Genomic DNA, 24,371 nt, shown 5'->3' on the forward strand with positions numbered 1-24,371 from the left:
TCAGCTTACATCAAGCCAATTCTAAAATAGAAATCCTTTGCATAGAGAAGAACCAATGTTTAAGGAAATGTCAGTGAGAAAGGTGAAGAGTTGTGCAGAAAAGGAGATTTTAAAATCTACATTTATTTTGTTTTGCATCACAGAGACATGGTGAATTCTTTCCACCCCTTTGGGCAACTCTGTACCAACATCCCTCTTAACTCACATGTGAGTCAACTGTATTTGTAGGTCTTGAACTAGCACACTAAAGATAAATACATATAACTTTTTGCAGGCATGAGTGTGCCATGCCTTCTCCTGGGAGTCATTCAGAAGTAGATGTGTTATCTTTGCATATAACACATCCATTTTTTTGTTACAATTTTCATAAATGAAGAGGATTTCATCTTGAAATGTAAGTTAGCCTTTTGAAATTAAATGCTAACTTACTGAAAGAAACAGCAGTTTTTTTCAGTGAGTCCAAAATAGTATTCCTACTTCAGACCACAATAGGCTAGCATCTATACAGATGTTCACTAGCCTTCACAAATATATATATAAACTGCAAACCTTTAATTATCCAAGAGGTTACACTAGAGAGAAAATAATATCTTAAATTTTAATGATGGCCTTGACTTTATTACAAGTTATTTTATTTGAGAAGAAAGATCACAGTGAAGGTTTTTCTTCTAAAATAGTATCTTAGATGACTAGGCCCCCTAATGTCATCTGATGATTCACAGTGATAGTTTTCATTTATGGCCACTTGACACCAAATGGCAAGAACAGACCCGAGGACAGACTGAGCAGATTATTTTTTTACAGCTGAACTTGGCCAGCACAGCAACTGTATAATTCCACCATACGTTACTACTTTCAAGGCAAATGTGAACATTATTTCTCTTAAGGAACACAATGCAGCACTGTCAGGCTTTGGGACCTTGGCCCTCGAACCAAGCTTTTGTGAAGCTTCAGTACTTTGATCATATTTTACATAAATATAGTATCTAATCATTAGGAGAGCCCCCTGTATCTGCCTTTGCACTATAGCAACAACCCATCTCACAACTTTCTTTAGTTTTCTGTGATTGCCTTCTAAAGAAAATATAACTAAAATGGAATTTTTCAGGCAAAAGCATTAAATAATAATTTAAAAAATCCATAAATAAAGAAGAGCATCCTCAACTAAGAGTAGGTGCTTTCTCTTTGATTAGTTATGCCAGTCTCAGTAAGTCCTATCACCTTTAAAAGATTTTCCTCTTTATAAATTGGAGTACTACCTCCCTAGCAGTAGATTTCACCCCAGCTGTGCAATCATTGTGTGTTTGCAGAGGCGAACATGCAAACAAGGTCTTTCTCTTCCCAGGCCACAGGTGCTTCATCAGCCAGTTTTTAATCACTTCTCATTTAGAACGGTGGCCACAAATTCCCACTCATCTTGCACTTCGCACACACTTAGTCCCCAGACAAAACTCCTCTGCACCTCCTTTCCCGTCCCCTTGCAGCCCATCAGTGCAGCTGCTCGTCAGGGTTTGTTACCAGCTCAGGGACTGTTTCTCCTTTGCAGGCTTATTCTCAGAGCTTCAGAGCTTTCTATAATGTAGTAAATATGCTATTGATTTAATAACTAATTTCAGAGGGATCACCAGAGGGATCTGGGATTACCATGTGCTAAATTATCTACAGCATCAACCCTCCCAGGGTCTTTCTCTGTGACAGTCTGAAGTTGCAGACTGTCTCTGTAAAAATGTAGGGACTAAGCTGGTTTGTTCACTACCCACACACAGTTCTGTGCAATCATCTGTCTTCTCTGACTGTGGCTAAAACCGTATTTCCAGGTGAAGAATAGGAACAGGACAAGGTATGTGATGCTTCTGAATACTCTACCAGCCTCTGATTGTTAGCAGCTCAGGGGAGAACTTGAGTGGGTTATGGTTACTATGAATTTGGCAACTGTCAGTGGATTCCTCTTCCATGAGCTTAAACAACGTCATCCTGAACTTTTAGTAAGTGCAACATCCTGAGGCAATGAGTCCCACAGCTCAGTTAGGACTTCTTTTTTGCACCTACTCTGCATTACTGCTCCTTATCACATTTTATGTAATACAAATATATTTGAAGTTGTTTTCTAACTTTTAGAAGTTATGTAAGGATGTTATATACACATCATAATTATAATATAATTATGTTGTATTGTATACCTGTTATAATTGTTGAAATCATATAATATCATATCATACTACATTGCGTTGCATTGCATTGCATATTTGGGGATTTTATAACTTAATTGGATATATGAAAAAGAGTAAAGCCAATTAATTCCTAGATAGATTATATGCAATTTGGAGTCAAGGACCACAACTGGCTTTATTCGGCCCCTCCACACATCTGCATTAAATTAAAAAATTATGGTGCTTCAGGGCCTCACATTTTACCACATTAGCTATTTTACCACTGAAAATTATGCAAGATTTGTCGCTGGCTTCCATGGGAGCAGTACTGAGCCACATATGAAGTACTCAAGGTCACACAGCTATGAAGTATCAGCTCCAGGAAATGAGTCTTTATCTCCTGACTGCGCATGTATTGTTTTAACCCCAAGGTGAGCCTTTGTTTCTTTGTTTTCCTTTAAAAAATACTTTGACCAAAATGTACTATTTTCTCTGTGATCTTACATGAATAATTCCTCTTATAGTATGTTTTGGCTACATTTCTCATCCATTTTTGATCTGGAAAGAAAAATAACATGCAGTATCTTCCATCTTAGTAAGTAGTCTGTTGAAAAATTAATGGAGCAATTTTATACTTCCTATTGATCAGATCTTCCAAATAAGCTTGTAAACAGAATCTGGTCTTTCTCAGACAAACAAAAATCTAGACTCTCATTCCATGCTTGCTCACATTTTTGGACAGCTTTGAACAAGCTAACAGCAAAGTGAGGACTTCTCCAGGGCCCAGAGGTGTTGAGCACAGGCAGAAAACCCACTGGATATTTTGTGACTGATCCATCAGTGACCAAGACTTTTGCCTTCAGTCACATGCCCTGGAACATGTGGATGGACGTGGCTATGGCTGTGATCTCCTGTTATGGTTGATGAAGCGTGAGCAAAGGAGTTGTGAAAAATATGTTACAGTACTTAAATTCCTCCAAAATCCACCCCCCAATCTAACACTTTCCAAAACAACCCCGGCCTGTTGGAAACTTTTTGCCCATATTGTTTGTGTTGGTTATTTTATATTGAGGACCATAAGGGGCAGCCTGCCAGAAATATGAAAGTCTTCCAAGTAATATTATTTAATAATGGCATTTTCCTATCCTGCCAAAGAGACCAGATGCTATGGCAAAAGAAAAACAACTCAAAACCAGAAAAACACTAATTCCCATTACAATGTTCATCTCTAAACATTCTCCGAAGGCATTTTGTGAACCCATTTGCAGGAGATGAATCCACACAAGATATGGGCTTAGAAGGGAAAAAACAGCATAAGCTGCTCTTTGCATACTTTGACCTCAGAAATTATATCAGATTAACTGTCAGTGTCTGCAGAATGAATCAACAACAGCCATTGGGGGTTCATTTTCTTACTTGTGTCATTTGGTTCCCAGAGATAGCTGTGGAATTACTGCTGTTTGCTGACAGGCAAAAGTGTGGCTGTCACCTCAAACAAATCGAGAAAATATGATAGGGACTTGGTTTAATTAAAAGAGGAAAGCAAAAGGGAATTACAAGATTCATCGAGGAGCACTGCTAATTGCCTAACATGCACAGGAGATGTAGGTGACTACAGATGGCACTTGGGAGAGATGGGATGTACCATAGGATTTGCACCACTAGTTCCCAGGTCTGGTTTGTGCCAGGACTAAGAGCCCAGGTCTGGCACTTCTCTTTTCACTGCCCTTGCTCTTTGCTGTGATGTTGGTGGAAAGGAAAGAGCAAGGCAAGGAAGTGTGTATGTCCTGTTGTACCTGGTATGGGGCTAAGCATGTTTTTGGTGGGTTGCATCTTTGCAGTCTTGCATGCAACAATAAATACAGACAAACCATTTCACGTTATGTCTTTTAATCAGAATATGTTAACGTGACACAGAATGTTAAAGTGTCATGGGTTTGCATTTTGTTAGTGTCTCAGAACAATTACCATCTGTAAATTTAAAATAATAACAGTCTTAATTTGTACTAGAAATCAGCTAAATGTATATGAAAATAAAAAAAAAAAGTCAGAAAAATAAACAGGGAAGTAAAAAATGTTAATAAAACAATTGCCAGTCTTCTAGTATATGTGATTAAGCTCTTTTTGATCTGTTTGATGTCATCTGGTCTAAAAATACTTTATCTTTGTTTCTAGAAATTTGAAAACATTACGTAAATGTGTATCTTACAACAGTAATAAAAGGCGCTTGACTTTACAGATGTGACTTGGACATAAGGTCTTTCGAATTATTTCTCAATGTGTACAAAAACTCCTTAAGCTGAGGGAAATTAATCATAAAGTAAAAATTCCATTTTATACCTCTGCAGGAAATAATTTATAAGATATACATAGAATAAGCTTTGAAACAGCCAACAGCTACGAGCAAAGAGCCAATATTTCAGGTACCTGAGCTCTTTACAGAAATGGGATAATGTTACTGAAAAAAAAAGTTTGTTTTGTCTTCTTTTTCCCTTCAAGAATTAATCTTGTGAATAATCTTCTCTGTTATTTTCATTAGTGGCCTTTGCAAAAAGGTTGGCATTTCACAGATGAGTTTTCTAGTGCCGATGCCATAAAGCAGGTTGGCACTATTAATATCAAAGAGAATAAGAATATTAGGCACAAAAGCAGATGACCCTACAGGTTAGAGGGTTAGAGCTATGATGAAATGTAATAATACAAAGTGAAACTTCAGGTATTTAAGGATGGATAACAAGTATTCCTGTAGCAATTACTGCTGTGGGTTCATAAACTGAAAACAGCAGGAGGAGAAGAAAGAGCTGAGTGTGGTGATATGTTATGGGATGGCCATTGTCTGGTGACCTCGCAAAGTCATGTACAGGTCAAGGATATATGACCAAGGATGTGGATAAGGTCTGGCTGGAGGACTGGGCAGTGTCCTGGTGACTCAAGTTGAGTTTTCACTGTCTGATACTCATTTAGTCACGTTGTGAAAGCAGCCAGATGTCTGCCAACCTACCTATATGTGGAAAAACCTATGTGGGAGATCTCACGTATGTCTCCCTGTTGGTCTGGTTGTGGCAACTCACTCTGAAAAACTACTGTTTCAATTTGAAAGGAGCAACCCTTTTGAAAGGCCATGTAGACTCCAAGGTTCATTGCCTCTTGTAGAAGAGCCAAAGGGCCTCCTGCATCAGCTGCTGGTCTCCTCTCCTTGATTGCCCCCTAGGACCTGCCAAGGTGATAAGTGATGTGATCCTGGATTGTAATCCACTCTGTCTGCTTTTTCATGGTGGTTATAGGAATTCACATGTTCTCTGCTTTTAACTCCAGTAGCTAATGAACAGATTAAATTCCAAGCTTTATATTAAATAAGTCCCCTGGAAGCAGGGACTGCCCTATAACTGAGTGGTGTCAAATTCAAAGCAGTTTGAATTCAATTCCTTTGCCTCTTACAATAACTTTGAAATGGGTTTCACACCACTTCCACAGGGAGACAAGGTTATTGCTATACTGAATGTGTTTGAAAGAATTCAGTTTTTCGGAGCGTTCAAACTTCAAACACTAAGATTGTAGTCTGTTATCTATTATGTTACACAAATTCAAATTAACAACATTGAAGCACTGATTATAACTGTTAAATTTCAGCAGAAATAAACACTGAATCCTACCAAACCTTTATAATTAATAATTATATTTGGATAACAATATGCTAATAATTATAGGTTAATACATTAATAATTATATACTATTTTACTCCCTGGATGAAAATGTATCTTAAACAGTTGGTAGAACAAATCCTCTTGATTCCTTGCTTGCAAAATTCTTGACTATTGGGGAAGCCTTGCTAACAACAATATAGAGTATTATAGCACTTTCCATTTGTTTCTTTTTCAGTACTGTCAGTCTATGTCTCCAGAATTTCATTAAATTATTTTACTTCTTAAAAACATAAAAGCTGTCTGAAGACTGAACATTTGTCATGTCTATGCTCCTACCCTTTCAACAATTTTCATGCTTTTTTTTAACAAACTCCCTCTGACTGCATTTTTTTTAGACTTTTGACTGGAAGTTTTGTCCTAGCTCTATATCATCTTAATGGCTTATGATCTCATAGTTCAGTGAACTTCTGTATAGTCTTGATTTTACTTTCAAGCCTTGAATTCTGCTCTGAGTCTGTCTCCAATGCTTGAGCTCTTCTAATTGCCCTTTTCTCTAATCCCCATTATACTCTACTTGGCAACTTCACAAACTTACCAAGACGATACCTCTTACCACTGGAAACTTCACCTTGTTATTGGTTCAGAAAGCATGTTGAGACAGGTTCACGTGCTCAAAGATTTCTTAGTAGCATCTATATCTGCTAACATACATTGACTGAAACTGTGAAAGTTACTTTGGGTGAAAAATACAGACAAAAGGAGAGTGAAAGAGTGAAAAGAAAAAGCTGAGAGGCTTTCCAGAAGGCCAGCCGGAAGAAGTGATGGAGGTCCCTAGTCAGATGTCTTCCCTAGGTGCCCTCCCCAGTGCATCAGGGTCCCCCCTCAAAAAAATAACGTTTCTTATGGTAACTACATACTCTTCATCAGGACCTGCTCAAACCCTCTCTTGCTATTCTTGATAACAGTGCTATTAGCACTGATGGAAGGACGCTTTGATGAGGGGTAGGTGCTGCTCCTGGTTGGTAAGCTCTGTGTATGTGCATGCTCCCATAATGTAAACTAAAAGCCACAACCAATGATAGGAAAAAGCGAGGAAGGAAGGTGGGATTCTCATGCCAATGGCAAAAATGACAATCTGCTATAATGACACTGACAGACTTTGAAGGTGCAGGGCCATGAGAACCACAACAAAAGAGCAATAGTGTGAGAGTAACAAGGGAAAAATACAGCCCTGATGGCTCTGGAAAATGCTGCCTTGGCAGCCGGGGTGAGAGGCTGCAGAGCTGGCAGTGGAAAGCAGGCTGCAGAGTTGTGACTGCAAGTCCCCAACAATGCAAAAGGTACCTCAGGCACTGGGCAATGTTATGGAGTCCAAGAGTTTCCTCTCACTTTTTCACTTCTTCTATGAAAATATATTTCAAGTTGAATTCTTCATAGGATTATGGTATAGTTCAGATTTCTTCAGAAACCTCTCCAGATAACTGCTTCGTTTTTCCTCACTTAACTCCAGAGTGCTAACAAATCTTGAGTCTCTGTTGGGCAGTATTAAAGGATAGTTTGTGAAGGGGGAGGGGAAGATGGGTTGTTTTCTGTTCATGATGTGCTGTAAAAGCTAATTAAGAGATAAACGAAGAAAATGGCTGCAAAGGCAGGAGAAGAGCTTGTATCCCCTTCTACTATCATCAACTAAGTCTAACAGATTCCATTCACATTAGAATGATTGATTTTCTAATAAGCCAAGCCAGGAGGCAGCCTGTTTTTATGTTTCCCATCTTTCTTTGAATATTCTTCCTGGGGCCCCAGAAAGGGATTGGCTTTTATATAAATGAAATCTAAGTAATCTTAGATGTCTCAAAAAGGGCTAGTCTATATGTGTGCTCTGCATGGCTTCTTTCTCCAAGGAAGAAAATTAAAATCTGAGTCATTTCTAGTCTAGCTGCTAGGGCTCCCTTCACACCAAAACCTCTTTTTTGTAGAGAAGGGTTTTTCCCCTTCAAACCTTGCCACTCTTGATTCAATAGTTTTGAGAAAGCCCTTAGGTCTATCTCCTCTAGGTTTATCCTCCTTAGGTCTATCTTGCCTCCACTTCCTTGGTGCACATGGTGGAAACCTGTACCCAACCATGACACACTGTGGCCATTTGGAGATTGGGCTGTTGCCTTACTCAGGAAAGACAGCGGTTGGCAGACCTTTATTCACATTTCAGGGAGATAATGGCAATAAACCAGTGGCTGTGACATATATGGAGGCGTCCAAGAATCTACAAACAAGTATCAAGGACTACTGTAACTCCAGGGTACCATCTTGCCGGAGTTTATTACAACCATATGGAGCAGGCCCCAACAGTGTTAAAGGCTGAATTTTTTTAGGACCTGGCCCCATCCCATGGTGCAAAGAACTCTGGTGGCAATGTAGTGACAACCACATGAGAATACCAGAAATAATCCAGAAAGTCAACCTACAAGAGAAAATTTGCCCTCGTGAGCTTAAACATACTTCAGGAATGATCAGGTGTGAGGACCTTCTCTTGCAGCTTCTTTCCCACTAGGAGGAGGACAGAGAGCACCTTGAGCAGAGGAAGGTGCTCCATCACCCGGTCGAGCTTCCAGAGTGAATATGAATGGTAGAGAAAGGAAATTAAACAGAATGGTATCCAGGAATGAGAAGGTTAGTCCAGAATTTTGAGTCCAGGTGGAGACACGTATATTGGTCATGATTGTTCCTTGGGGACACTGGATCTGGCAGTACCAGTGGGCCTTGTGTCACACACAATCACTTCTTCCACTGAATCATAGCCACCAAGACTGTGAAAAGTTAGTGTTAGAACAGGTGATAATCAGCAAAAGCACCCAGTTCTCCTCAAATTCCCCTGGATAAAGTTCCCTCCATTCCCACCAGTGGCGTTGAAGACCATTAAAATTCAGCAGGAGGGAAGGACAGAGATGAGCTATTTACTTGTGCTCTGCTTAGTATAGAGGCAATACACTGGGGTAATAAGACAGTGTTGCTAACAAAGCAGATATGTGCTTTCATAGCTTTTTGTCTGAGCAGAAAGAGGAAGCTGGCCTGACCCAGGAGCATGAAGATGGCTTTCCAAAACGTGAGAAGATTATGTATACCTCTGCTGTGTCCAGTCTGCAATAAGCACTCATAATGATGGTCAGTCCCTTGAGGATGTTTAAATTAGATCTCTCTGGTTATATCATCCAAAAACTGTCCTAGAGAAACCTCAAGCAGGACATCTGTTTTGTTGATGAGCCTGGTGCAGTGTCTCTCCAAAATTGTACAATGATGTACATGTGACCAGTAGCCTAAATGATGGATGACCTCCACGATAGCAAAGACTGACATGGATTTACTGGTGTCACAGTGATACATGTGACTGATACATGTGTGGCCTGGTGAGCATCAAAGACTCATTGCTCTTTCTCTTGGAGCCCCAAAATAGGTAAGCTTTTTCAGGCCAGGAAGGGCATTGCTCTCATTGAAGTGGGCCAGGAATATAGTCTTGATCATCTTGAAAATATTGTCTAGGCTGAATAGAAAGGTAACATGGTAAAATTCAAGAGCATATGATATATATGTAGCCTGAGGGGACATGTTCTAGTAGTCCATGTGGCCCTATTAACTATGAAAATGTGCCTCTCAGAATCACAGAATCATAGAATGTCCTGAGTTGGAAGGGACCCACAAGGATCATCAAGTCCAACTCCTGTCCCTGCACAGGACAACCCCACAGTTCACACCATGTGTCTGAGGGCTTGTCCAGTCTCTTCTTGAACACTGTCAGGCTTGGGGCCCTGACACCTCCCTGGGGAGCCTGTTCCAGTGCTCCACCACCCTCTTATAGTCACCTAACAGCAGGCAAACTGTGACCTCTTTAGGTCCAGTCCAGAGATTATTTGAAAGTTCTATGTGGGAGACCAAAAATAAAGAAATCACTTGGCAGTGGTCAAGACTTCAGCTGATATAACCTACCTAGTAAGGACTGATGTCAGAGGACCCATCTGAGTACTAAAGCTTAATTAGGTAAATGTTGCAGCAGGTTTTGATTGAGACAACTTTATGGAGCACAAAGCCATTGTGCAGCTTCACATAAAGAGAAAACTGCAGAGCTGAAAAAGAAGTGTGATAGTAATGAATGCAATCATAATTTTGTTTTCATTTTTTATAAAAGCAGAGTCATTGTCAGTATCTTTCATAAAATAAAATGTATTATAATATATAAAATATATAATAAACAATACAATAAAAAAATTAAAACATATATTTTATTTAACAAAATAAAAAAAGGCTGAGCATGACACTTTTTTCATTAGCTTCACAGATGGATTGAAAATTCACAGAAGTGAGAGAATAGTACCGGTGTCTAGCTGCAAAATGCTGAGACAGATGTAGTACAGTCTAGCCTTGGCAATGCACCTGAAGGGAACGCTCTCATTTGTAGTCCTGGCTTGCACTCTGAGCAGTCTCTGGAAATGAGCAGACTACGATTTTCCTTTTTGTCGAAAATCAAACTTCTACAAACAGGCTCACATTCATCAAATACAGAGTTTGAAAAAGTTATAGAAAAAAAATTACAACATAGTGAAATCCCTGTTGTGAAGAGTTTTTGGTCAACTGTAACAGTTGTCTTTTGCTTCAGAATGCAGAAGGCTGCAGATGACCCCCATAAGCCCTTCCCTTTACTACTCTATGTGCTGAGACTCATGAATTTAAACTAGTATAATTATGCCATCTTAAAAACTTGATGGACCCTCTTATTTTGGTAGAGGTGTTTTTGTTTTTTGGTTGAACCTGGTGCATGTATGTATGTCATTTTCCAGACACAGCTCAGCAAATGGCAAAAGATACAACCCCTGGATGCACAGTATTCCATCCTGCTGGACATACTGATTTGCTAGACCTGTTATCCCTAATTACAAGTTCAGATTGGCGACTTTGTCTGTAGAGGAGCCCAAAGTGCGTGTCTATCAAAGTTGAGATACATTTGATAGAAGTACACAAGATCTGAGCCATCAATACCAGAATGGTTGGAATGATGACCTTACTATCTGGAAGCAGTTTCTTTGGCTTTTATCTGGTAATCAGGGATTCAGTTTTTGTTTCTTGGTGTTTCTTTTTTTTTTTTTTTTTTTTTTTTTGTGTGTGTGTAGGTATCTTTCTGGTTGGAATTAAACAACTACTAAGATTTTAGCTAATACATATTCAGTTATAGCCTCTCTTGCTATGGACTTGCTGATCCACGTACCTCATTTTGGAGACTGTTAAATAGAAGTGTGGAAATATGAGTGATCCACAGCTTTCCCAGTCCTTTCTGCTTCCTGGGAAAGTCTTTCCAATCTTCTCAGGCCTGGCCGTGGCCTTCTGGACCTCACCAAAGACTCTCAGGTGCTCCTCTTCTCTGCCATCCCCTGCAGCCTTATGAAACTTCTCCCCATTTAACTTGCTTCATAACTTTGCCAAGGAGCACAGCAAATAACTGAGAATACAGAAATAAAATAAATACTATCTGTTAATTAAAAATTAGCATAAACAGTGGCAATCTAAAAATGCAACTGAAATTATTCAATGCCTTGTTTCACATTCTAACAGGCGAAAGCATATATATATTTTATATATATAGCTATTTAGCAGGCTTTTTCAACCTCAGACATTAAACAGCTAAGGCAGGCAATTCTGTTAGCAAGAACAAGGTTTGGGCCTATAGACCTGAAAAGCAACACATATGTGTGCTTCCTAATTTGCTATAGGCAAAATCAGTCAGGTAATCTTCGACCTAATATTTAAACTGTCTAAGACAATCAGTCTGAGTTTGCCTCAGAAGAATTAAGGTGTTGTTCCATTGTCAGACTGGGCAATGGTTTCTGACAAGCAGTGGTCAACACCTCTAGAACTAGGTGAGGAAAAACAAAACAACTCCATAGCCTAAAAATGCTTGTATGATTCAGCCTTTAGGAGGTACTGCCACTTCCAGGCGGACTAGTTGAGCTTTGTTTGTAGGTGAGTCTTTGACTATAGCAAGAGAAGGAAGTTGATGTTAGACATGCTGAAGGGATAATGCGCGTCGCTACATACAGATTTAATGGGGTTATTTTTAGTGTGTGCCTTGGCTTATTTGTACTCATCTTCCAAGTAGATCTTGGACACTAAAGAGATTCAATAAGGAAACTTTCTGTATAATTAAAGATTCCCTCTGAGATCTGGTGCATAGTCCTGTGGCAACACTGACTCCTTGCCCTCTCACGTGCTCTGCCATTCTGGCTATGAGTCTCTTGGTTTTTCCTTTTTATGTGGGTGAGCCCTTTCCTTCAGCCATCACTTCCCGTGTCCTCTGTCACATCTCTTGGTCATGGTACCATCATCTTCCTATAACTGCATTCTGCTGGCTGGGGAAAGGACTGCTGAGGACTCAGTATCTGCTTCTCTGCTAGGGACAATAGCAGGAGCTGCTGAGCATGAAATGGAGCAGACTGTCTTGGGGAAAGAGTGGCATCCATCAGATGAGATTCAGCCATGGTTCAAGACACTTAAATTACTTAAATTTAGGACACTCTTAGGGATCTAGAAATGAACTGTGTTTCTAACACTCATGTTGATGAACATTGCTCTCCAGTGACCAAAAGGCGCACTGAAACACAGGTGACCAACATGTAGAAACCAACTTTCAGATACCTACTTTCTTACTTTCTGAAGCTCAATTGCAGGCAGGGAGCTGGATTCAGTTGACTGCAAAGGGCAGTTTTGGAGATGTCCTAGGCTGCAAGACATCTACACAAGATTAGACAAGGCCAAGTGTGAGGTCCTGCACCTGGGTCGGGGCAATCCTCAGTATCAGCGTAGAATGTGGGATGAATGGATTGAGAGCAGCCCTGCAGAGAAAGACTTGAGGATACTGGACCTGTTGGAGAGGGTCCAAAGGAGGCCATGATAATGATCAGGGGGCTGGAATACCTCTGATATGAAGAAAGGCTGAGAGACTTGGGGTTGTTCAGCCCCGAAAAGAGAAGACTCCAGGGAGTTCTTGTGATCTTTCAGTTTATGAAGGCAGCTTTTAAGAAAGAAGAAGGCAAACTGTTGCTAAGAAGACCCTTAGTGGCAGGATGAAAGGCTATGGTTTTAAACCAAAAGCTGGTAGATTCAAATTGGACATAAGGAATAAATTATTTAGGATGAGAGTGGTGAGACACTGCAATGGGCTGGTCAAGGAAGTTGTGTATGCCCCATTAATGGAAGTGTTCAAGGTCAGGTTGGACAGGGTTTTGAGCAACCTGACCAGCTGAAAGATGTCTCTGTCCATGGCGGGGGGTTTGGATTAGATGATGTTTAAAGGTGCCTTCCAACCCAAACCATTCTGTGCTTCGGTGATTCTGTGGGGTTAACAGACACAACACAGAACTTTGGGGTTGACCCATGTGGTGGAAGTCCAGGCAGGTTGCCATATGACATCTCAAATACAGTGAATACCTTTGCTTGGGGAAAACTTACTCCTCCACCAGCACTATCACTGAGTTCTAAAGAGTGATTCAATGTGTGCACAAGCACAGGCACGTCGCAAGAAGAGCCAGAGGCCACGAATGCATTGCAAAGAGCAAGTTTTATTTTAGTTACCTCTCTACTGGGGGATCTCTGAAGTAGCACCTGAGCTCCCAGGCAGAGGTGACACAGGCAGGGACGCAGGCGCTGGTCAGTTCAGCCCTGCTGGAAGATCACTGGGCCTGCTGAGCTCGCCTGTATTTCAAGGCTTCAGGCAGGCACAGCCTCCCGCTCTTCCTCACAACAAAGCAGGAATCTCAGACATAGTGATAAGGTGCCTAGAGTTTTTCACAGGTCTGTTACCTAATACAGAGGTTCTTCTTGTCAAACATACAAGATCAGTAAAACAATTGGTATGATGTATGTGTTTTTTCTACAGACAGGTGCAAGTCACTTGAGCATATTTACATTTAACTAATCTCCTTGCCATTCTTCTGATATACTGCCATACATTCAGTTTGCTTTTCATCAGCTGAATATATCTCTTGGCTCCTTTGGCAGTATTGACAAGATCTCCATTGACCAGTACCTGAGATCAGATACATCCGTTTGGATTCCTATATGGAGACACATACATTTAATCTGTGAGTTGAATTCTGCTCTTGTTCTTGTTAGCAGTATAACAGTACTAGAATATTTATAAATCTTTAGCCTATCTGGAGATTTAAACACAAACAAGCAAGCAAGCTATTATTCAATCCAAAACACCTTAAAACAACAGACCTTACACTGCAAGAAGTTAAATGTTGTGGTTTTTAAATGGAAGGTGATATTCTCATAGATTTCTGATACCTTTATACATACATGAGGCTGGACAATTCAGAAAAATGCCAAATATATTCAAATTTTTAATGACCATAGCTATTTGCAAATGTCCCTTGCTATTTCTGAAATAAAGTCCTAATCCCTTTGTCAATTAATGTAGGTATCATTTAGACCATAAATAATGAAATACAGTCCCTCCTTCAAGGTTCTGACAACCCTGACTGTCCATCAAGGTAATAGAAGACAGCTGTAGTAAAAACAACCTTAGGAATGTCACTCCCATACTTTGCACAAGCTCTCTTGCTGTAATAAACACACTTTTTATTTCCTTGTTTAGACATTGGCAGAGAGACATGTTTTTGCATTTCAGTAAGTGTATGTAGTTCCATTAACAGTGAGAGAAAGTGGAATGTGCAGCAAGAGAAGACATATCCTAAGGCATTAATCTCTCATCTCTGCCAGAGAATTGCACCATGTTTATCTAGGAGTACAGAAATTTCATCCTGGTCTCTTTCCATAAATTCTCTATAAATCAGTAACTAACAAGTGCCTTTTTTCTCAGAGATATTTTAATGATAATTTTCTCTGTTTGCCAATTGTGGAATATCAGCAGGTCACAGATTAGCAAATATTTCTCTGTAACCACCAAAACATTGATTACATGTGAGATAAAGAGAAGAAAAATATGTCATTATGGCAGAGACGATATATTGTCTCCTTGGTAGATGCAAGATTTGATGGGAAATCACCTAAATACCACTTCACTTGGATGTGTTTAAAAGCACTTTATGGTGCAAATTAAGAACTTATTAAACTATGAAGAGAAGAAATCTCTGTTAATAATGAAAAATGTATTTTATTTCTGTGTGTTTCCACCAAGGTTTTGAAACTTGCAAGGAGCCTAAAGCTATGCCTGTAACCAAGTGTGGGCACTGATGTTTGGATCTGCTTTTCAAAGGCAAGTTCTATATACACAGGTCTGAAGTCTGTGGCTTCTAAGCAAATGTACCTCCTTCTGTTATGAAGCTGGGGAGAGTTAGAGAAAGTGGGATTTTAAAAAATTGACTACAATCTCTCTTTTCATGTCTATAATCTATGAATTAAATTTATCAGGAAATATTGCTGGAAAACTCTTTACGTGGGTTTTGTTCCACTGAGAGAGATTAGAGAAAATGAGAAACTGAAATGGGGCTGCAGTTAAGCAGGGCTGGTCATTTATCACTGCTGTGGGACAAGGACAGCAGAGGAAATGACACTGAGACTGAAACACTGGAGAACGTCCTCAGAGTGAAATTAGTAGCAATATGTTTGATGGAAACAAATTTTCTTTCTTTATTCAATGTTTTTGTGTCAGAAATTGGAAAGTGCAATGACCTAATTATTTCTTTATTGTACTGGCATGGCTTCAAGTGACTGCCATTTCATACTGATTGAAGATTATCGTGGCTAACTATGTTGCTGTAGAAACTGCACATGCTCTTTCACTTCCACTTGAAAGTGTTCCATTCAATGAAAATAGTCTGTGCTAAGAGTTGCAGCTCAGAAGCTTGTCCCACAGGTTTCCCATTATACTGAAGCAGCAAGATCCAGGAAAAAAAGAAAGAAGATTTAGAAGAAAACTATTTTCTAGTCCTACCTCTACGACTCAAGCATTGGAAGACCTTGTTCAAGTCACTTCTGCTTTTTATGCACCTTCAAAAGGGAATCAACTCTTTATTACTCAGTGAATCCCCTTAGGATTTCACAATGTTTTAATTGGCAAGAATGACCTAGATGCAGTCCAGAGATTCAGTGATGGTGGATATGAGCAACAAAAGTGTTCGTCCTGAAAGGTCAAATGCTGAAATGAAACTTTTATCATAATCTCACTTTCTTTATTATGTGCTAGGAACATTACAAGCTATGAGACTTCCTAAAGCAGTGATTCAGCTGTGAAGCAAAATGTAATAGTTTATCAACCTGTCATTTTATCAAACTACCTACACATTGTTATAAGACTGTTTGGGATAGTAGAACTTACATTAATTTCTACATTCATTGGCTACATAACCTTAAATCCCTCCTTACTTCTGCTATAAGAGAATTCACAAATGTATTTAATTAATGCTAGGTTGTAGCGATATTCATTATAATTTACTGTGTCATTATGGCTTATTGTAGATGCTCAGTTTGAAAGGAGATGACAAATTTGTGCCTAGAAGAGATGGCATTTTTAATTTTGTAGGTGATTAAAAAGTACAGGTCAAATTCTGTCCCTAGATTTCACTGAATTCCTCTGAGACAGAATCTGGCCTCAGTTTACAATAGATTTGTGCAAAGCTGCAAAGAAAGCTCATTTGCACAATGTTGAAAGGACAATGTTCTACAGGGTTTATAAAACAGCTCAGCTTGTCTTTAACTGCTAGAGAACTCATGTAGGTTCAAGCTAATTACTTTTTGGCACAGAGAGACCCGAAGTCTTAGTTTCTTGTTCTGAGCTGTCACTTATAAATTAACTGTGAAAATCCTCCAAACTTGTGTGAGTTCAGTGGCTTATTACTTCAGCCAAAGGTAACATGTAAGATTTACCTACCGATTTATAAAATATATCGGTTTTACTACTTGAACTGTTGCTAAGACCATTACTTGCCTTGATTTAAATTCGTTTTACTAATATTTTTTAAAGTTTAGGTATTTAGTTGCCTAAGCCTAGGCAACTGGTGAATAAATCCCACAGGTGTGCATCTCTCACAAGTTAGAAATAGCTTAACTGAGACAATATAACATCTTGTGCTTAGAGAAGCAGATCTCTTATTGGCACAAGGATGCTTAGGATTAGGCCTCATGTGAATAGTATTTGAATTTTTAGGTACTTTCACCATTTTTTCCATGTATTTCTGAAATTCTGAACTGTTTTCTATGTTAGGAAGGACCTGACTGTAAAAATGACATAGACCCAGATCATGTTTACTTGAATCTTCATCTAAAATGGTTTATGTTACATCCCAGTATGCTATAACCTAAAACTATTTTTCCCATTGATTTCAGGCTAAATGTCAATCTTGAAATCTATACATAGACTAAAAGGGAAAGTTACAGAACTGAGTGTCTGACACCGGTTTCAGAAGCCTGATCATAGTCAAATTTGAAAGTATTAGGCTGAGATATCACATCTTTTTGAAACCTGCTCATGCTTTATTGCAAATGGTGGTATTGACCTGTGTTCATTGCATATATTCCTCTTCCATTTTGCTGTCTGGTTTTTTTTTTGGGTTGTATTTTTTACCATAACTGTCATATGAATCACTACTATTAGGAATGTGGGCAAATGAATTATTAGTGGCAGTTGTTGCTTTAATGGCTGATGTCTCACCCTTCAGAAATGGTGGGAGAGACCCAGTAATCACTACAGTTATAAAAAGCATTTCACAGGGCTATATATGCAGCCCTATGGGAAAGTGTTTACTCTTTTCTGCTTTAGATCTATTTCTGCTTTTCTTTTATCTGGAAGGAGAAAACTGAAAGCAGTTTCTTTATTTTAATCTCTGTTTTTCCAAGGCTTTATTACTTGATCTAGTGCCAGCATCTATGCAAGTACTCGTCAAATTTGTCTATAAAAAGAAACATTTTTTTTTCAGAAAAAACAAACCAAACATGAACGGAGTTTTTCTCCGCACCTTTCCTTTCTCCCTCACTCCAGGTTCTAGGTGTTACTGACAGCAAATACTGCAAAACTCTGATTTGGCAAAATTTCAGCGGCCCTGTGTGCACAGACACAAAGCTTGATCCACATGAACACCATGTGTGTCAAAGTCTAGTTAAGAGATTTAGATGTTTTAGCTAAGGCTCATGTACTCTTCTCAGCTTTCTTGCCTCTAATCTAAACTTTAGCCTCCCATAGCCAGAATGAATATCAGTTTGGATTTTCCTAATTCTTTCCTGTAATTATAAGATGTAGATAGTTAGTGCTTACAGAGTTGAAACTGGGTGAGATAAATCTACCCCTTTGACTAGCAAAGCAAGAGTAACTTCCTAGGAAAGTGCTGCAATGTTTGGCTTAATTCTTGTGCAGAAAAACTCATGAACTACAGTCATATTTTGGTGCCAGGGACAGTTAATAGTGATTGATGTTTTTTTTGGAAGCTGTGACTAGCTGCTATACATCTGGTGGGAATTAATCCAATATTTGTTTCCAAACATAAACATGATTTTCTGGAAGTAAATGAAAAGAAATATTTATTCTTTTGCATGAGCTTTGTCTCTCTCTTATAGTCTTTATTGTTTCGTTCACTTCTTGTTTGTTACTTTCGTTATCTCTAGCAAATACTTCCTGAGATTTTGAATAACAGTGTTGTCTCCAGGTAAAGCTCTGCAGGTAACCTGAGAGCCCAGCAGCTGAATCATCCTTTACTTATACTTTTCCTGGGGGAAAGACTAACATCTTCTTTTCTAAGGGGAACTGACAAAGCTAGTGCTAAGATCTAGTCTGGCTAACTTAGAGATCAAGCTGGTTCTTAACATTTAGGCAAGTAGGTGGACAGTGCATCTGAGGTAAATGCCTCAGGTTGCCACATAATTAATGACACCTTATTTAGGGGGATGGTATTCTCTTCTCTAGTACTTTGAAGGCATCTTCCACTCTGTGGTACTTACACAGGGAAGGTAGGCACTAGTTTTCAAGAGAGCAGGAAGAAATTAATCATACCAAATGAATATCTAAGCTAGTCATCCTATGATCTTTTATTAGCCATGTACAGGGATACATGGAGTGTGTAATTCTTACCTCATTTAGACATCTAAAATGGGTCAGATGAGCAGCACCCTAAACATCTCTATTTATTTCCATGAAAAAGAGAGTCTCAGGTGATTAGTTCAGGTACAGAAGTCCATATTGTAAAGCCATACCTTCCAAAGCTAAGTTTACTCTCAGTTATTAAAGATTTACATCCATGACAGATGCACAGTTCAGGAGAGTAGCTGCACTTGTCCACTTGGAACTTTTGCCAGATCACAACTATGTAGCTTCTCTGATGTCTGCAAATGGAAGAACTTCAGCTGTAGCCTTTATCTTTGTTTGTATAGTTACAGGATTTGTCTTCTTTGCAAAGCTGCCCTATTTCACAAAAATTATAACCGATCATAAGACAGATCTGTATCTAAGGATGCCTAAGCATTTACATTGTAAATATCTGAAGTTAGGTAGGTTGAATCCTATCCAGACTGGTCATGCGAGACTGCTTCCATAGAAAAACAGGCTGAAATGGATCAGGAATTTAAGATAATTGCTTCTCTCTGCGTTAGACTCAATGAGCATTTAAAAACAATGTTGGGGTTAAGTCTGCAGCAACATGAAGTGCATTTGCTGTACAAGGGAAATACACATTTGAAAATTTCAATTAGACTTCATTGAGGGGTACCAAGGGTGCAGTGTGAATTGAAGCCCTAATTGCAACTAGGCTTTCCTCTTAACTTCAGCAGCACAGGATTAAGTCAATAGTGAAGAGGATGTTATCAATTAGCATATACAATAAGTGACTTAATTACCTGCAGTGTTATTCTAGTTGTAAGAGATGCATTAGCAGTACGTCCACAGTACACACTTGTGTTCAAAACAGACTATTCAATTTCTCCAAAATCACATTAAAACCAAGGTTAAAATACCTTTGTGACACTTTTTCACAGCCCAGCAAGCACAGCGTAAACAATAAACTCAGCTCCCATTTTACCAATCTGAATAATGCCAAATGATCAAGAATGTCAAGTCACCTCTTTGAATAGAAACAGAACAGGCTGCATTTGTCATCCTCTTGACAAGACACAACCGAATTTAGCTGTGACTAACAAAAAAAAACATAGTCGGTAAAAACACCTTATAATTAAAAAGGCTGGTTCTCTTTCATTCACTTCTTCCAGCATAGTTATTAATATACATCAATTTCTTATTCTTTCCTGGGAATAAAACAGCAGTTTAAGCAAAAGTAATTCCTGTATATTTCTGCATTGCTTTATCTTTATTCTGTTCTGGTGATAAATTCACTTGAGCGTTAAGGCAGTCTAATGGCATTAAGTATAAGCTTTAACACTAAGGAGTGGTTGTATGCTATAAATTTTCTGGTGATAAAGCTGACTACAGCAGTTCTTACCTCCCCCCAAACACAGCTACAGATGCCTATCCTCTACAGACAAGCCAGTTTCCCCTTCTGAATCTCACTCAGATAACACAAGTACATGTATGTTTGTGCTCTAAATCAGATCAAGAAAGTGATACAGATTCTGACAAATTAACAAAAAAGTAGGGTTTTTTTACCTTCCCTAACTCTGTGTTTATAGTCTAATAAGAAATGCGTATGTTCAGATCAGCACCAGACAATTAAAGATCATATATGCTCAATGAAATAAAAAAAATCACAAGGTAAAAGGCAAACCCATAAATGCTTTTATGTACTTTTGCTTTTTATTAGCTAGGCCAGACCAGGGTCACAGCATCAATGATTTTTTCCCAGCATAAAAAGCTATCACTTTTCCCATTTACTCATGATAGGTATGAAAGATGATGTGAGTTACATCTTTTCAATGCCTCTGTATCTTCCTGTTCGATGCTGAGATTCAGATGATCTTTTGACAGCTGCTTGCAGAGAATTTGCTGGGATTAGCAGCCCAGTAGAGATGAGGTACTTTGATTAGTTAATAAAAAAAGAACAAAAGTGTATGGTCTTTTGGAAACAGTTTCATTTGTGCTGCTGGGTATGCAACACAGCAGTGAGGGTCATATACAACTTGCTGGTATCCGATTGCAAGGCTTTTCTCAGCATACATCTCTCTTCTCTGATAGAAGGTCCCGGCTAGTTTTGTTCTCTGACTAGACAGCTGTACTTGACCATGAAGTCTGCTATAAAGAACACACTTTGTACTTCACACTGCCTAATTTTTAACTTCAAGATTCCTCAGCACCCTCAAAGCAACTCCAGTAGCAGCAAACTTTGGCTTGCTTTTCACCCAGCTTCTGTCTCAGCAGGGTTGTTGCGGTGGGTGTAGCAGTCCTTAGAGCTGAGACTGGAAAGCAGGACATGTGCAATAGCTTTCCTGCACATGGGCATTTGCTTTGTCTATGGTTGAACAGTCCCTGACTTTTCTGTTCTTGAGACAGCTTGTCAAGTAGCTCCTGCTATGAACAAAATGTCAGCAGCTATTTCTTCTAGATGAGGTGTTTGATTAAAAAAACTTGTGTAAGAGGAAGAACCATTTCTTTCTCTAGGACAGTGGTGTCCTGTATTTTTTTCCCTGGGGTGAATTACTGAGGATTACAGTATTTTAAAGCAAAGATGTTTTTATTTGATCTTTGTACCTGCCCACCCAAGTTACATTATTTTGAATTATGCAGCAAGAAAGATATGGAGATAATAGTTCAGATCCTCAGACACTGTAAACTATGATGGCTCCGGGGCTTCATGGCCACAAAACTTGGCCCAACCAGTAACCCATCCCTTTGGAGGAGGCACACTTTGAGTTTTATCTTCCATCTGTGGTACTGTGCTATACAACCTTCCAAAAGTGATATAGACCTTCAGGATAAAGACAGAACTCATCAGTTAATTTATCTTCATTTTTAGTGTATTAAATTTATGTTTCCTGCCTTCTTAAAATAATATTTTAAAAGCAAACTTCGTCAATGATCATTAGAAAAGCCTGCAAAATTCATAACCTCCTTCATTGCCTGCTATTGTTCAGCTCCCAGTCAAACTGAGAATATTAAATTTAATCTCAGTTTTAAATCAGAAGTGAAATTTTAAACTGTTTTTGTTAATAAGTATATTAGCTAGCTGGGTTCACAGTCATGGGAATCTGAAGCAGAACATGATTCCACAAGTTCCCCTTCCCTGTTTTGCTGGTACAGCTTGATCACAAACCAAAAAGCTTGTGTCCAATAATGAAGAGAAACTCCAGCCCCCATCTTATTCAGTTCCTGGAATTTCTGTTAAACTGACTAAAAAGGGGCCATACAGATAGCTGTAAGTCTCAGTTTCTTGCCATTATATAGGAATATTTTTCAGTAGAGGTCAGCCTTAATGCAAGTATTTTGCATTTTATTCAGCATGATCAGAATGCTCCTCTCCACCTGGCTGTATAGCAAAATATCTGCTTGGTGGTAAAAAGCTATTAAGCAGTTAAAAATAGTAGTTCTGCTATATGGCTCATATACTTACTTTCCATATGACCTCTAACTTTCCTACAGTTGGTAGATTAATTTGCCCAAGTGCTACAATTAGCAAGTTTCATTTAACCAATCTCTAGTTGAAGTGAGTGGAAGTTCTACTCAAATGAAGGCTCCACTCCCTGACTTACTGTTCTGCCTTAAAAATAACAACTAATGCTTAATTATGGCCTAGTTAGGTATAGAAGGCTATGTCACCAACAGCACTGTCTTGATGTGTGTATAGTATAACACTTTGACAAAGAATTAGACAAAACCAATTTGGTATGTAATGAGCCATGGTTCATTTATTTTTCTGATCTTCAAAAAATAGTCTAATGCAATGAAGATTTACAATGAGATTTATGCACATTGTGATACTTCCCTACAGTCTTCATTTCAAAGCCTTCATAGTTTTGTCAGTCAATTTAATTCAAAATCATAAGAAAAAATAAGACTAATTTTGTTGGCTTTGAACACACCTTTATTTTGAGCAGATCAAGCTTGTAATAACAAGAATTAGAGCCGTAGACTAGCAGTGCACTCTAATAGCTGAATCTCCTGGGGTAAATAGTTGTCTTTCACAAAAGGTGCGTTGATTTATCTTCATGAAGGGATAGAAACCAACCACAACAGATCACACTCAAGCATTTACTTGTCTGCATTCCAAGTTACATATCTGGGTCCTTTTATCAACCAATAGAAAGATGTTAGGTGTTAAACCCTTTTGCTAAAGTTGCTGAAGACTTTTCATCCTTGTTTCTTAGCTATGGATAATTTTCAAATTCTTCCATTTCCAGAAACCCCCTTTGAGGACCCAGTGGAGCATTGCTATGGACTTATGCAAGTGTTGTTCCACAAAATCAGATAGGTAAAAAGTAAAAACCAGTCAAATATTTATTTTCTGCCTTAAGGTGTTAGAAGGAGAAAGACAGGAAAAACTGATGAGGCATTTTTGAGTTTAGGGAGATTTTAAAAGGGCCCATGTTTTCAGCAGCTTTATATTAAATGATATGAGTGAAAAAGCTTGAGGCTGTAAGCAGGATTTGGCAGGGAAACAGCATTTGCTGAAAAGAAGCATCTATGCTTGTTGAGTGGGGAATTGGTTTCATTTGACCAAGCTATAAGCCTTGTCAAATTATGAGCTGTAGCTGTAAAATATGCAGCTTTTAAAGTGTACACAGCACAAATATGCACAGCAAAGTTAGCTACATAATGAAAAATTCTAGTCAGGTAAATTGCTGTAATTCAGAGAAGGAATCTTGAAAAAGGTATCTAGCAAGCCTCATCAGGTGCTAAATGACTGCTTGTGCAAAAGAGGGTTCCTGCTGACTTAGTAAGAGACATTATGCTGCATTCATACCTCCCCGGGATACATTGCTTGCTGACTATTGTCAGGGACAAGACGATGGATGAAACAAGACTTTGGTCCAGTTGTGTGTGGCAATTCCTGTATTTCTAAGAACCTAAAACTTACATGAAACTGAAAAGCTTGTATCCAAACCTGGGATACCTGGCCAAAGCTCATTGCATTAGAAAACGCAAATCACACTCGATGTGGCTGGTTTCATCAGATTAAGCTGTGAGCATTGTGCCATGCCACAAGGAAGCCAGTGGGCCAAGACCACTGTTAATTTTCATATCAGTCAGTACAAGGGGACATTTTGTTTGCCAGATTTCCAGCTGAAAGTTCAAGAATTCCCTTTTGTGCCTCTATATTCTGAACCTATGGAAGAATCTGCCATATAGCTAGTCAGTGTTGCTGGTGTCTACAACCATGCATCAGCTTCCAGTTTTTTGGTGATTTTGACATCATTCCACAAATTTCATAAGAAACAACAGACTGGGCTATATTCATATGGTATGATTAACTTTTGTTTAAAAAAAAAAAAAAAGATAACAGTGTACATTGGATGCAAGAAACAAAGCTTTACAGGACCTGTCTGTAGGAACAGGCATCTTGTTATCAAGGTATTTGAGAAGTCAGTTCCAACTGAAATTATATCTTAATATCACGAATTCCTGTAAAGTTCATCTGGAAAAAAAAAAAAAAAAGAAAGAAAAAGAATTGCATTAATTATTTTTGTGACCACAAATCTCCTTCTG

The sequence above is a fragment of the Columba livia genome, chromosome 1 (assembly GCF_036013475.1).
Source record: "Columba livia isolate bColLiv1 breed racing homer chromosome 1, bColLiv1.pat.W.v2, whole genome shotgun sequence".
Lineage (NCBI taxonomy): Eukaryota > Metazoa > Chordata > Aves > Columbiformes > Columbidae > Columba > Columba livia.